Source organism: Epinephelus lanceolatus, chromosome 20 (assembly GCF_041903045.1).
Source record: "Epinephelus lanceolatus isolate andai-2023 chromosome 20, ASM4190304v1, whole genome shotgun sequence".
NCBI classification, from domain to species: Eukaryota; Metazoa; Chordata; class Actinopteri; order Perciformes; family Serranidae; genus Epinephelus; species Epinephelus lanceolatus.
Window position 1 is genome coordinate 856,112 of NC_135753.1, and position 16,798 is coordinate 872,909.

Sequence of the window (16,798 nt, forward strand, 5' to 3'; positions counted from 1 at the left end):
TTAAGCCACAGGCTCCACAGTTTAGGGCCTCAAAAGTGTCCTGTATTGTTATATTACTCTTTTGACTGTGATGTATGTATTCAGTTGAGGCACTTCTCATGGCGAGAGGCAAACACAAAGAACCTCCAACTTTTTTTCTTGTCTGATTTGTTTTTAAATCAAGTATTGGTCTTTCCCTCTCTTCCCCCAAACCGGTCAGCGCTTGTTTCCATGTGTTATCTCTAGAATTTGAAAAAAAATGAATAGTTTAGACGTTTTTTCATAAATAAATTCCCACGCGCACTGCTTTTTCCCTCACGCACCAACAAACACTCGCAGTTTCACTCTACTGGCACTGTGTAATTAGACTTGCATGGCCTCATGACGGGGGGCAACCGGGGTCAGTGTATCTTTTGGTCATTGGATTTTCTTTTGATGAACGGGAATTAAAAATCAAAAATCATTGGTTTATTCTATTTTCGTTTTGAAATACAAAAAATAAAATTGAAACACAAAGTGTTCTTGTTTTTGAGTGTCAAAGAACAATTAACTAAATTTTAGAAACAGTTTGATTGTCATGTTCTATGTCACATAACAAAAAATAAAATCACTGGCGACGGCGTAGGTGTGGCGATGTACTTATCAACGACGACTTGCACTGGCGACGGAGTAAGTCAGCCAGTTCAGACGTTGATGTCACACGAGAGTCTCCTGCGGTAGGATTACCGTGGCACTATCCACCCGCCACAGTAGGCGTATATTTTTGTTAGTAATTCTAACATACGCCGTCGTCACGTCACCGTCGATACACGTTCTTTCAATGCACTCGCCGTGAGGTCGCCGCCGGTCTCTCATCTGCTGTCCCATTCACTCCCATTCAAAAATCCACACGGTCAGGCGGTGACGGAAGGGGAGGTTGCTCCTTCTCCTTCTCCTGGTAATCCTTGCATTGGCACTATCCACCCGCCATACCTCTCCAAGTCCGTCATCCGGCGATCCAGAGCCACAGCCATTCCCTGGTCTTCGATCACGCTTGCCTGTGTTTCCAACGCTTCTCTCAGAGTGGAAACTTCCTGGCTACACACACACACATATATATGTATATATATATATATATATATATGTATAGGCTACTGTGCATTGTTTTTCGGCACTGCCTTGTTCTCTATAGCTGATGTAAGGTGAATTACTCCTGTGTGGGATCAATAAAGTTCTTATCTTAGCCATCTTTGTTTTTGGTGCCCAACTGTTTCCCAGGTATATTAGTGCATGTGTGAATGAATAAACGAGAGGCATTAACGTACATTTCTTTGAAGAAAGGCGCTTTATGAAATTAAGTCCATTCACTTGTATTGGTTTACAGTGCAGCCCATAGACATATATACATAGACGCCGCATTGACTGCCGCTGCCTATTGGAGCCAACGTCCTCGCCGGCCGCCATCTTGGATGGGTTTCGCTTCCCCTCCACAGTGCATTCACTTCTATTGAGGAAGGAGCTGTATGCACAAGTAAAATAGAATAACTCACTGAATTTTCAACTGATTTTCACGTGGTTTGGTTTGTTACAAACAGCACACATATAGTTATGATACAGGATGCTTTCGTACATTAAAAATGCGGGATTTCATGCTTTAATACTTTCTGCAGATAGCAACAGCATGTTATTTAGATCACAACACAGTTCTTTTATTCACCTCAACCCCAGAGTGGGATATATATATATATATATATATATATATATGTATATATATATATACACAGTATTTATATACTGTATAAACATACTGTATAAACACCATATACACAATACAAAACACAGTATAGCATATTATGTATAGCATAATATGTAGATCTGAGGTTTGCTCAAACTGTCAGCTCCTTTAAATCAGGGCTAAAAACACTATTGTTTACTGAAGCGTACTCTTAGATTAAATACTTACCTGCTGTATTCTGCTGCCCGTACTTTTTAACTACACACTGCTGATTTATGCCTTTTATTATTTTACTTCTTTTCTTATCCTGACGGTTCAATGTATTGAGCCTGTTTTTATTTTATGTTACTGTATTTTATTATTATCACTATCATTCTCAATTTCTATTTCCCTTTTCAATTGACTGTTTTTATTGTTTTAAATTGTGTCTTGTTGCTTTTAATGTCTCTGTAAAGCACTTTGAATTACCTTGTGTTGAATTGTGCTATACAAATAAACTTGCCTTGCCTTGCCTTGCCTTGCCTTGCCTAGCACACCTTTGTGCACATATTTACTTTTCCACCAGCTGTGCTGCAAATATCCCCTGCTGCTCATCCTTCTGTATCTTTTTTCAAATTATCTTGACCACAGTCCCATTTTCATAGTTATAATACCAATACCAAAATTAATTTCAGTGTTTATGTAAATACTGAAAATGTTTTTTACTACTTTTGAGGGATCACAGCAGTCAGTGTAATAAGAATAACTTTACTAATCCCCGAAAAGAAAATTTCAAAGAAGTCTGTAAGATCATCTATTTAACAAAGAATTATTAAGTCTGATGGCTGTGGGTATAAAAGAGAGTGTGTGTGTGTGTGTGTGTGTGTGTGAGAAATAAACTCAATCAACAATAGAGCTTTTTCTTTATTAAAATATATTAATAAATTTATTAATATGCTATACTATGTTTTGTATTGTGTATATTGTGTTTATACAGTGTATATATATGCGTGTGTATATCTATATCTATCTATAGCCTATAGGCTATATATATATGTATATATATATATATATATATACAGTACAGGCCAAAAGTTTGGACACACCTTCTCATTCAATGCGTTTTCTTTATTTTCATGACTATTTACATTGTAGATTCTCACTGAAGGCATCAAAACTATGAATGAACACATGTGGAGTTATGTACTTAACAAAAAAAAGGTGAAATAACTGAAAACATGTTTTATATTCTAGTTTCTTCAAAATAGCCACCCTTTGCTCTGATTACTGCTTTGCACACTCTTGGCATTCTCTCCATGAGCTTCAAGAGGTAGTCACCTGAAATGGTTTTCCAACAGTCTTGAAGGAGTTCCCAGAGGTGTTTAGCACTTGTTGGCCCCTTTGCCTTCACTCTGCGGTCCAGCTCACCCCAAACCATCTCGATTGGGTTCAGGTCCGGTGACTGTGGAGGCCAGGTCATCTGCCGCAGCACTCCATCACTCTCCTTCTTGGTCAAATAGCCCTTACACAGCCTGGAGGTGTGTTTGGGGTCATTGTCCTGTTGAAAAATAAATGATCGTCCAACTAAACGCAAACCGGATGGGATGGCATGTCGCTGCAGGATGCTGTGGTAGCCATGCTGGTTCAGTGTGCCTTCAATTTTGAATAAATCCCCAACAGTGTCACCAGCAAAACACCCCCACACCATCACACCTCCTCCTCCATGCTTCACAGTGGGAACCAGGCATGTGGAATCCATCCGTTCACCTTTTCTGCGTCTCACAAAGACACGGCGGTTGGAACCAAAGATCTCAAATTTGGACTCATCAGACCAAAGCACAGATTTCCACTGGTCTAATGTCCATTCCTTGTGTTTCTTGGCCCAAACAAATCTCTTCTGCTTGTTGCCTCTCCTTAGCAGTGGTTTCCTAGCAGCTATTTGACCATGAAGGCCTGATTGGCGCAGTCTCCTCTTAACAGTTGTTCTAGAGATGGGTCTGCTGCTAGAACTCTGTGTGGCATTCATCTGGTCTCTGATCTGAGCTGCTGTTAACTTGCCATTTCTGAGGCTGGTGACTCGGATGAACTTATCCTCAGAAGCAGAGGTGACTCTTGGTCTTCCTTTCCTGGGTCGGTCCTCATGTGTGCCAGTTTCGTTGTAGCGCTTGATGGTTTTTGCGACTCCACTTGGGGACACATTTAAAGTTTTTGCAATTTTCCGGACTGACTGACCTTCATTTCTTAAAGTAATGATGGCCACTCGTTTTTCTTTAGTTAGCTGATTGGTTCTTGCCATAATATGAATTTTAACAGTTGTCCAATAGGGCTGTCGGCTGTGTATCAACCTGACTTCTGCACAACACAACTGATGGTCCCAACTCCATTGATAAAGCAAGAAATTCCACTAATTAACCCTGATAAGGCACACCTGTGAAGTGGAAACCATTTCAGGTGACTACCTCTTGAAGCTCATGGAGAGAATGCCAAGAGTGTGCAAAGCAGTAATCAAAGCAAAGGGTGGCTATTTTGAAGAAACTAGAATATAAAACATGTTTTCAGTTATTTCACCTTTTTTTGTTAAGTACATAACTCCACGTCTTCATTCATAGTTTTGATGCCTTCAGTGAGAATCTACAATGTAAATAGTCATGAAAATAAAGAAAACGCATTGAATGAGAAGGTGTGTCCAAACTTTTGGCCTGTACTGTATATATATATATATATATATATATATATATATGTATATATATATATATATATATATATATATATACATATATATATATATATATATATATATATATATATATATATATACATATATATATATATATATATATATATATATATATATATATCCCACTCTGGGGTTGAGGTGAATAAAATAACTGTGTTGTGACCTAAATAACATGCTGTTGCTATCTGCAGAAAGTATTAAAGCATGAAATCCCGCATTTTTAATGTACGAAAGCATCCTGTATCATAACTATATGTGTGCCGTTTGTAACAAACCAAACCGCGTGAAAATCAGTTGAAAATTCAGCGAGTTATTCTATTTTACTTGTGCATACAGCTCCTTCCTCAAAAGAAGTGAATGCACTGTGGAGGCGAAGCGAGACCCATCCAAGATGGAGGCCGGCGAGGACGCGCTCAGGCAGTCAATGCGGCGTCTATGTATATATGTCTATGGTGCAGCCTGCCACATCCAATATGGCGGCGACGTTGACGTACGGCTCAGCGCTCGATGCGGCGTCTATGTATATATGTCTATGGTTCTTGTCTTACGAAAACCAATGATCCAGTGATCTACGTGGTCATTCTTGTCCTGCGCGGCAGAAACGCCCCGCCATGCGCGGTTGTAATCAGACACCGCTGCTGTACTTTGCGGACTGTAATCTACGCAGAAGACGTTCTTACAGGAAAGCTGCCATCTCCGACCTTCCACACGGGACGTGAATGTAGCATCCGTCCAGTCAACGGGAAGTTGAACAGGATGAGAATGGGCAGCCAGCAGCTGGTCTGCATCTCAACAGCAGTAACAGTAGCATCCCTGTGAAGCTCGATGACAGGTCGGTAACATACCGTCACACTCATACAGTGTATGCAGTCTCACTGGGGCCGTTCATCTCTCAGTCTGTGAATGTGTGTTCTTGCTGTGTTTGATGTGTTGTTGTAGGCTTTGTGTTCTATGGCTGCTGCAACGCTACAGGTGCACACAGGCTGCCTGTGCACACACACGGCCGTGTCCTTCACAAGATCACTGTCTCTGCAGACAGAAGGTCATTAGAAGACGCAGCTCCTCTCAGTGGTCTCATGTCTTCTGATCGGCTTTTACCGGGCTGTTTCAGCAGATGATGGACCACACAGCAGCCCGCCTTTTCACCTTTGCGACCCAAAATGTGTTTTTATTGATACAGCCTAAATGATCTATGAAGTATTAGTAAATAATATATTAATCATACAGAAAGCCGTTACTTACAACTTATAAAGCCTTTGTAAGTGGTCACTTATCAGAGAGTGGCCAGTAGCCTACCTGTGTTCTTACTTCAAAACCACATATTTAACCACAACATCTACTGAGTGGACCTTGTGCTGAGATTGTCTTTGCTGTTTTCAATATAACATATTTTATTTTTTATCAGTTGACAAAACTGGCCACACCTTAGGCCTACATCCTTGGCTGACTGCTGCTGGAAATATGGTCTTTTCATAAAAATGGGCTGTCTATACAGCAGAAGGCACTAACACTTTTGAAATGGGTGGGGATGCACAACAATATTGGAACGTCATCGGTATTTGCCGATATTGGCTTTAAAATGTACTATCAGAATTGGTCAGCATGCTTTTTCTTACTTTGCACAATGAATTAATATGACATACATTGAAAAGCATTCTATTTCATGCCTCCAACTGCTGGCCATCATGATAACAGTATGCATGCATAATATGATGTTAATTCCACTTTAGAAGAGACTTGATGAGCACTAAAATTAGGTGGGGAAAAAGTGGATATATCAATATTGGTATTGGTCATTGGCCACATCAGTTGTATATATCAGCATATCAGATATCGGCCAAAAAATCCAATATCATGCATCCCTAGAAATAGTTGCTTCATGATCAGGGAAAACTGAAAAAAAGGGCTATGGCATTTTTCTTAAAGAGGTTGAAACCTGCAACTACCGGAATGCTCTGCGCCACGTCGGACCAATAAACACTCCTGTTGGTGGGTGACATGATGTGAATTTGGCGTTTTTTTACATGAAACATATTTCAGCCAGGTGGTAACAAATGATCTCGAATTACAGTTAAAAACCAAGTTAAAATTAGTTTTTGAAAACATGGGGTGAGTTGAGAAATAGGCAACACAGTAACAGAGCTTGGTTCATATTTGATCAGCACTGCTTAGTTCTACCATTTGATCTGTTTTTTCAGCCTTCACTTTTACAGTACAAGAAACAGTACACTCTAAAAATGTAAACTATGAATTCAAATATGGAGTAAATTTTGAAGCTGTGAAATTATTTATCTTGTGAAATGAGTTAATCTAAGTTAAAAAAATAAAATAACCATGACCCATAAAACTGAGTAGATATAGTTAGTATCCTCTAAAGCCCCCTGCAGACTGTGAATTTTAGCAATTTTGTATGTTTAGTGCAGTTACACTGTGTGACATGGATCTAATGAACTTGGATATGACATCAAGTTTGATGTATGCAGACTGTACAATGACAGCACCTACTGAATCACAGGCTATGATGTACAGTGCAGTAGCTTCCCATACTGAGTGCACAAGGATGCTGCATGGGTTATTACTTCTCCAACTGTGAAGTGCAACATAGAGGGTCACATTATTGAATAACCTAAACTTATTGGCACTATATACTGCGGTGTGTCTCTGTGTGTGTGTGTTTGTTAGCTGCTTGATTGCTCACCTGGCAGCTGCAACTCCGCCTCTATTTCCTTCCATGCTTCGTCCTTCTTGATGTAATCATGGTAAGAGCTGGAGGACACATCATACAGGCAAGGCCTCTGCTGCCACAACTCCATAAGGTTTTCCTCTCTGCTGGAATCCCACATATTTCTTTTAGCGTGTTTTGTCTCCATGGCAAGCTGTTATCCATCTGTTTGTTTGGCCAGTGCATCATTTCATACTGCATTTCTATTTGTTGCTTAGTAGACATAGGTTGTAACAGCAGTCACACAGTGACATGGTCATCCCAAATTTCTGACACTGTCAGAATTTTATCCCAAGATTGCAAGACCATGACTATGGCCATCCTTGACGTAGGACCACTGTTTTAAAACCACGACCAAAGATATTGCCCAGTTTCTTTCACATCATCCTTTGCCTGGGACAGCCCAATATTGCACAGTGTATACAGGGCTTAAAGGGATAGTTCAGGTTTTTGGACATGAAGTTGTGTGAAATGCTGACCATCTGTAGCTCTGATGTGATGGTGTCACTACTGTCAACGAGCCTCCTGCTCTGAGAAATGGCCCGTAGCTTACCGGAGAAAAAGTAGTTCTGAAGATGTACGGGGGACACGTAACCAAAAGGTTTTAAGCTACAAAAAAGTATGCATGTGTTTTGTTAGACTATTTCAATAATTTTAAAACATCCCCGCATTATGTCAGACCTTGCTATCAATTGGGACTATTTTCTGGCCAGTATCACTCCGCCGTGCAGGCCCGCAAGACAACATGCCAACAGAAATCAATCAGACAGTTCATCACCACCCCGTGTAGGTGCACAGGATAGCAACGGCTAACAAAAACTTTGGATTTTAATGAAAAATCGAGTTTCTATTTAAAATCCGCCACCGCGGCTCCACGCTGGGCTCCGGTAGTTCAGAGTGGGCTGCCGTTGTGTTAATAAGATGAATAAGTGTTACCAACGCCAAGCTGGCAGACCCCCGAACCGTAGTAAAGGGACCTCTGAAGACCATTAGCTCCTTTAGCTTGTGTTAGCTCGTTGTGGCACCAACACATAAACAACGTCTGCGTTAAAGAACGGCACTTTATTTTCAGCACTGCAGGGATGATGCACAGCCTCTCTCATCACTGTCTGACGTTTACATAGAAGGAAATAACTCAAAAACAGCATGCAGAACTGCGTAGGCTTCTTCACTGTGGCTGCTCGATGTAAATAACATAGCTCATGCCTCACTTTCTTCCTGGGGCGCATCCGTCTCATAACTCCTACATCAACTACACACATACACAGCTCCACACACACACACACAATCCACACACGTCAGGCTCAGCCTGTAACATAAGGCTATTTAGTTTGTTTAATAAAAGGACAAGGTATAGACCTGTTCTATAGGAAAGGTAACCTTAAATGACTTTTGTTGTGATCCAATATAATGGTAGGGGAAACACTGCCGTATGATAAGAAAGGGGTCCGGTGGAAAGCGATCACAGATGCAGTCGCAATGTATATTGCAAGAGATATGGTGCCCATATATAGGCTACCGTGGAAAAGCTGGGGTTTATTCACATGCTGAAAGCTTTGGACCCCAGGTATGTGCTACCAGGCCGCAAATATATATTTTTTTAACTAGGAGGGGAAAAAATCGATTTAAATCGTTAATCGGATTTTTTGTGAAAAAATCTGAGATTTTTTTTAGGCCATATCGCCCAGCCCTAACTAGCCCTATATATACCTACTACTACAGCGCGAACACCGGCTCAGACTCACGACACACTCTCGTCAGCTGCTGTAGGTAAACAGAGGAATACCAAAATGGTGCACACTTGTGATTTCCCCAGCTGTGGGAATAAAAACATCGCCGGCTCCCAATTCCATCGGTTTCCTGTTACAGATGTAACCTGTAGGCAACTTTGGCTAACCCACCACCAGAACAAAGCAGAGACTGGTCATAATCACATATGAATTCACATTTCTATGTGTGATTACTCATGTCATGGATTTAGCAGTTAGCCTAATATAATAAACTAAATGCCTACGGTAAAACGAGGCCGCATGTAATGTACTCTCCACAACACAACAGGCTATTAGTTCAATCAAACATTTTGTTTTACAGACAATCAGCTACAGACATCGTTATATAGACTGATATTAGGTAATATATCTCTCTTTGGGCACAGCAGTGCGGAAATTGCGTTTTCTCTGTCCGTCGGGATCTGTGGGCAGCTGAAGTGAGCTTGACATACGCGCAGTTGCTTCATCCTCGCCGGCTTGGTAGCAAGGTTCATCCCAATTGACACAAGCCCAAGTTGCCTACGGGTTACATCTGTAACAGGAAACCGATGGAATTGGAGGCCGGCGATGTTTTTATTCCCACAGCTGGGGAAATCACAAGTTCGCACCATTTTGGTATTCCTCTGTTTACCTACAGCAGCTGACGAGGGTGTGTCGTGAGCCTGAGCCGGTGTTCGCGCTGTAGTATAGGGCTAGTACATCTTCTTCCTCACTAATAATAGCCTACTGGTTCTCTGTTAGAAACAGTCGATGAAGTTTTCGTTAGCCGTTGCTATCCTGTGCACCTGCATGGCGTGGTGATGAACTGTCTAATTGATTTCTGTTGGCCACTCCATCATAAATTTTATCCCGCTCCACTCGCTCACCACTCCGCTCAAAAAAACTGCGTCGTACTACCCTAACCTGTAATCTTCTATTCACAAATAAAACATGAGCTTGGTAGATTCTCCGGGGAAGCCCTCTCCCCTCTCCCCGCAGTTAGGGACCATTTTCCACGGTACCGCTGTCGGCAGGGTGGAAGTAAGTCAAAGTGTGGAGGAGACGGACCAGGTTAAGCGGCCGACCTCCGGGGAGGCCCTCTCACCTCTCCCCGCAGTTAGGGACCGTTCTCCAAGGTACCACTGCTTCTCTTCTGTTTCTTTTCTGAAGTACACAGTAAACTCCATAGTTTTTTTTTTTTTTTTTTTTTTTTTTTTTTTTTTTTTTTTTTCCCCGTTAAAGGGGTTTTTTTTTTGGGGAGTTTTTCCTTATCCGCTGTGAGGGTCTTAAGGACAGAGGGATGTCGTATGCTGTAAAGCCCTGTGAGGCAAATTGTGATTTGTGATATTGGGCTTTATAAATAAAATTGAAATTGAATGAATTGAAAGAAAATAGTGTGGGTGTGCGCAGGTGCAAAGATGCATTCTGGGTGGGGCATGAGCGACCAGAACGAAATTGGAGCAAGAGATAAGTCTCCACTCCACCTTTTAAAAAAAATAGCCGCTCCTCGCTCAACACAAAATCCTTCCGCTCCCCGCTCAGCTCCGCTCCGCTCACATGCTCTGATGTCAGCTTACAGAAACAGGAGGTCTGCGTCACCGTGATGCTGAGCGTGAGGGTGGGCGTGTTCAACTTTCTGTCAACAACAGGGGTGTTTTGAAACCACCCCCATTTTCACAGGTAACTTAGCCTGTCCCCCCGCCGCAGGAAATAATGGATTAATCCTGGAAAGCTGTTGATGTAGCACTTTTCTCCTTATGAAAGTAACACGGCGATTATTCGACTAATGAGAATTTGGTCGGACGAGAGCATAGCGACCAAATAATCGACTAGTCGACCAGGAGACTACAGCCCCACAAAAAATAACGTTTTATTGATCTGATTCACCAGCTTTCTCGCTACCAGCGCTCCCTCTCTCTCTCTCTCTGTTTCTCTCTTCTTCTTTAAAATGAGTTGGTTGCCCGACTCATCGTAATGTAATCAAACGAGGAGAAATGTCCTCCCCTCGTCCTAGTAACTTTTTTTTACTCCCTCATGGCAGAGTTAAAAGCTCTGATCAGTCTGATCTCCGTCACACCTCTGAATCCGGAACACCTGCATGCTACGTAAAAGCAAAGACGGTGGATAAACCGGGGGTACGTCCCAAGTCCCTTAAAATTACTGCTAACCACCTTACCTTGCCACCTCACCTAACTGTTTAGTCCCTCCCACTTACATGCAAGGAGTCAGGAGTTAGGAGTGAGGAGCGAGGATTGCTGATTAAGAGACATGAGACGGCCTTACTCTGAAGCATCACGTAAAGCGACATCCTTTTCTGATGACGGCGGCACAGCTGGATCTGCTGCATAATGGAGCCAGCGTTTGGCGTACATCCCAAGTCACATTATATTCGCTGATCAAAGCCGTAACCCCCACCCCCCGCCGTCATGACTTTGCTCACACACTTTTGCATGTATTACCATTGTTATTGAGTCATTTGCCGAAGTTTGTCACAATTAAAGAACGGTCTGTAGCCCTGCCACTGTCACTGTGATGAGCATCATTATCCTTATTATTATCATCATCATTATTATCACTATTATTAAATCCACTCGCCATCATTCAACAAGTCAGCTGCTGAGTGAATAAGACATATCAGACCTGTCAGTCTACCTCAATTAATTCAATTTTATTTATAAAGCCCAATATCACAAATCACAATTTGCCTCACAGGGCTTTACAGCATACGACACCCCTCTGTCCTTCGGACCCTCACAGCAGATAAGGAAAAACTCCCCCAAAAAACCCCTTTAGCAGGGGAAAAAAAAAACGGTAGAAACCTCAGGAAGAGCAACTGAGGAGGGATCCCTCTTCCAGGACGGACAGACCTGCAGATGTCGTACAGAACAGATCAACATAATAAATTAACAGTAATCCGTATGACACAATGAGACAGAAAAAGAGAGAGACAGAGACAGAGTGAGATGCAGGACAGACGGTAATGACAGTAGCTTACAACAACATTAATGAAAGTAATAATATTAATTAATATTCATATTAATAATTAATATTACCTACAAGCTATTAAACATTATTCCACTCACATAACATGCAGGACAATTAATGATGGACAAATGTGTTTGTGTGTGTGTGTGTGTGTATGTGCGTGGTGTTATATCAACACGTGTGGTTCTGGACATGAGCAGCTGCACATCTAACAGCCACACATCACCGACAGTCTGCTGAACAACGCAACGGGTTGTGAATGAAATAAACTTAATTACAACATGACAGTCTTGCACGAAATACCATTAACGTTACTCTTTGTAGTCACGTAGGCATGTGAATTACAGCGTTTCATTGCAAAGAATGCATGTAACGGGTACACTTGCGCTGTTTCTCCGCCATCTCGTTCAAATGAGCCAGATGTAGGGGGCAGGTATTTATACGTCAGGGCCTCAAGCTGAAAAAGACTTCCTGTTAGGAACCTCTTGTGTTACCTTACTCATCGCACCTAACAGATCCCTCCTAACTCCTAACGCTAACTCCTTACTGGTAGGAATAAGAGACATGAGACGGCCTTAAACGGACCTCAAACGACTTCCGGTTCAAGTAAGGAGTTAGGAGTTGGCAGTATAAAATTAAGAGACTTGGGACGTACCCCAAGATGGTCCACTGCGAGTCAGTTTCCTGTATCAGTGTCACATGGGGTTCGCGACCACCACGTCCCTTTTGGAGACTAACAGCAGGTCCTGAGTCCATTGACTTCAGTGGGAGAAATGAACGTGATTACAGATTATGGCCGATTCTTTCGCCCCAGTCACGGAAGCAAATATTGGACCCATTCATCACAAGCCACATATCTTCAGAACATTCCGACACCAAAATGGCAAATTTCAGACGGACAAATCAGGAGAAAATTTACTGTGTTCAAGACCTGTCTCTGTCTCAACAACACACTCTCGCAAGATCTGGCAACAGATATCTCTTCTCTAGTGCTTAAGTCAGTGCAGTTTCACCAAAGATACTGGATTAAAAAAATATTTTTTCCAGCGGATATCTTAGTTACAGCATGATTGAGCTAGCAAAGCAGTTTTGTGTTGCTATGTGTGGTATTTATTCAGTTTTGGGAAATCACGATGTCTAGAAAGCATCAGTGGCTGCAGCTGACAGGGACAGCTAACAGCAGCAGCAAAGCTAACATCAGGACTTCATCTGTTAAAAGCCTCCCGTTGTTGGATACAACATGAAACTACTCCAGTTAGCTCAATCATGTTGTAACTAAGATATCCGCTGAAAATTTTTTTTTTTCACAGACCGTTTATTTATTTAGCTTACGGCCAGTAAGGGTACACACATGTTGACAGAAGTGAGGATGGGGATACTCGTCTTTGATTGGGGTACGGGGGACAACGCCTACTTAGGAGATCGGAAATGTATACCATTTCATACAATGGGAGTATATTGTAGGTGGGCCATCTTGTAGTAATCCAGTATCTTTGGTAAAAGCACACACAGAGGCACATTTATGCATTTATTAATGAGGTGTTTTCTCATATTTGACTTTTTAAGAAGGCTCTTATTTTGAAATTCTACATCAGAATCAAATGAAATTTAGTGTGTGACATTCTGAGGTGGTCTACTATCAATCTGAAGTGAAACCATCCTCTGGAAACGTAAGATTTCATTTTTATTCAAAATAAAAATGAAATCTCTATACAGTCTGGTATTATGGCACTCACAAACCCCAGACTCCATCTTGTGGCAGGAACAGGCAACAACACACAGCACCCCAACTGCTGTGGAAATAAGTAGGTATAAGTAGGTATAATAAGTAATATAACAATTACATAAGACACAATTTGTTCCCCTTGATATAAAGCTGCAAGTATCCTATTATTATAGGCTAACAAATGATCTGTTGTAGAAGTGTTAAAAATAGTGCCTGAACAAGGAAAGAAAATGAAAAGATATATATATATATATATATATATATATATATATATATTTACATATATATTTACATATGTATCGGAAATGTATACCATTTCATACAATGGGAGTATATTGTAGGTGGGCCATCTTGTAGTAATCCAGTATCTTTGGTAAAAGCACACACAGAGGCACATTTATGCATTTATTAATGAGGTGTTTCCTCATATTTGACTTTTTTATATACATACATATTTACATATGTATATATATATATATATATATATATATATATATATGTGTATACAGTACAGGCCAAAAGTTTGGACACACCTTCTCATTCAATGCATTTTCTTTATTTTCATGACTATTTACATTGTAGATTCTCACTGAAGGCATCAAAACTATGAATGAACACGTGCAGTTATGTACTTAACAAAAAAAAGGTGAAATAACTGAAAACATGTTTTATATTCTAGTTTCTTCAAAATAGCCACCCTTTGCTCTGATTACTGCTTTGCACACTCTTGGCATTCTCTCGATGAGCTTCAAGAGGTAGTCACCTGAAATGGTTTTCCAACAGTCTTGAAGGAGTTCCCAGAGGTGTTTAGCACTTGTTGGCCCCTTTGCCTTCACTCTGCGGTCCAGCTCACCCCAAACCATCTCGATTGGGTTCAGGTCCGGTGACTGTGGAGACCAGGTCATCTGCCGCAGCGCTCCATCACTCTCCTTCTTGGTCAAATAGCCCTTACACAGCCTGGAGGTGTGTTTGGGGTCATTGTCCTGTTGAAAAATAAATGATGGTCCAACTAAATGCAAACTGGATGGGATGGCATGTCGCTGCAGGATGCTGTGGTAGCCATGCTGGTTCAGTGTGCCTTCAATTTTGAATAAATCCCCAACAGTGTCACCAGCAAAACACCCCCACACCATCACACCTCCTCCTCCATGCTTCACAGTGGGAACCAGGCATGTGGAATCCATCCGTTCACCTTTTCTGCGTCTCACAAAGACACGGCGGTTGGAACCAAAGATCTCAAATTTGGACTCATCAGACCAAAGCACAGATTTCCACTGGTCTAATGTCCATTCCTTGTGTTTCTTGGCCCAAACAAATCTCTTCTGCTTGTTGCCTCTCCTTAGCAGTGGTTTCCTAGCAGCTATTTGACCATGAAGGCCTGATTGGCGCAGTCTCCTCTTAACAGTTGTTCTAGAGATGGGTCTGCTGCTAGAACTCTGTGTGGCATTCATCTGGTCTCTGATCTGAGCTGCTGTTAACTTGCGATTTCTGAGGCTGGTGACTCTGTGTTTTTGCAATTTTCCGGACTGACTGACCTTCATTTCTTAAAGTAATGATGGCCACTCGTTTTTCTTTAGTTAGCTGATTGGTTCTTGCCATAATATGAATTTTAACAGTTGTCCAATAGGGCTGTCGGCTGTGTATTAACCTGACTTCTGCACAACACAACTGATGGTCCCAACCCCATTGATAAAGCAAGAAATTCCACTAATTAACCCTGATAAGGCACACCTGTGAAGTGGAAACCATTTCAGGTGACTACCTCTTGAAGCTCATCGAGAGAATGCCAAGAGTGTGCAAAGCAGTAATCAGAGCAAAGGGTGGCTATTTTGAAGAAACTAGAATATAAAACATGTTTTCAGTTATTTCACCTTTTTTTGTTAGGTACATAACTCCACATGTGTTCATTCATAGTTTTGATGCCTTCAGTGAGAATCTACAATGTAAATAGTCATGAAAATAAAGAAAACGCATTGAATGAGAAGGTGTGTCCAAACTTTTGGCCTGTACTGTATATATACGTGTCACACGTCCGTAACACAACGCGTTGTTGCTTCAAGGGCTGACACTTTTGACCCCTGTGATCACATGATGTGTCTACACACGCACGTCTGATTAGCATAGCAAGCTAGTTAGCATAGCGATGCTACTGCTCCTGGGTCGATCCGAAAAATAGTTTCCCTGCACCATGTTGGAGGAATTTCTAATCACCGTCCAATATTTATTCATATTGCAGGCTAATGAACTGGGGTTGAGCGGACCGGTTGCCATGGCGACAAGTAATCAAAGACAATGCGTTCACCTGTGGATCTGACAGAGACTCTGGACTGATCATACACAGCTGGACTTGATCGCAGGGCACGAACTGAGAAAGCAGATCCGAGCGAGTGACAGTTTGGCTCTGGGAAGCGGAGCTGCTGTGAAGTGCTCGACGAAGCCACCTTTATTGCATTCACGGCCGGGAGGGGGGGCGAAGACAGCCAGCGTAGGTGGAGAAGTTCCGGGGGTAGGGTGGAGGTTAGTTAAGGATCGGGGAATTAGGAGTGTCCTCGGGCTTTCCAGCTTTGTGTGTGCAGGCGTCTGTCACGCTGTCAGCCGCTCGGTGTTCCAGCCAGAGGCGAAAATCCCATTTCATAGTTGGGGGGGGGGGAGAGACAATAAACATTAAAATTTTAGAGAATAATTCCAGGGGGGGACAAGGAAAAAAAGTTGTAGCCTGTCATTTATACAACATCTTTTACCGCAATTTGACGCTTTAATCTTCTCTCTGTCTCCCCGTGCGCAGTAGTGTGAATATTTATGCTATTAAGTAAAAGGAGAAAACATGTCTGTCATTGTTTAATAGCAGCAAAACAATAAGGCTTCATTCATCAAAGACAGAAACTCGATCTCTCTCCCTCCCTCTTTTTTCCCTGGCTCAAGTGTGTGGAATGGATCCTTCATCTCTGGCTGGCTGCAGCTGGAGCAAACCGTTTTTTTTTAATTTCGTTTTTTTTTTTTTTACCAGCAGTGAGATCATAACTTTAAAAAATGTTTGAAAGAAAAGTGTAATACTGAATATTTCGTTTGTTTACAAGGTATTTTGAATTTTGAAACCTGTTATATTGATCTGTTCGTAATAAATTACTTTTTTTGGACTTTAAACATTTATCTCAGCACTGCAAATTATTGATAACGAGAGATATTATCAGCCTGGGCCTGGAGCTTG

At 41.6% G+C, this 16,798-nt stretch overlaps 1 protein-coding gene across 2 annotated transcripts in view; it reads left to right on the plus strand.

Annotated features, from left to right (window-relative positions):
• Positions 1-4,944: 4,944 nt before the first annotated feature.
• steap2 (STEAP family member 2, metalloreductase) overlaps positions 4,945-16,798 on the plus strand; it is a 185,112-nt gene continuing 173,258 nt past the window's right edge. Inside the window, exon 1 of one of the 2 annotated variants that reach the window (XM_033639370.2) lies at positions 4,945-5,241. The gene's annotated coding sequence lies outside the window, so the exon portion shown is untranslated. The remainder of the gene's footprint in view (positions 5,242-16,798) is intronic. The other variant, XM_033639369.2, reaches the window with a different exon arrangement.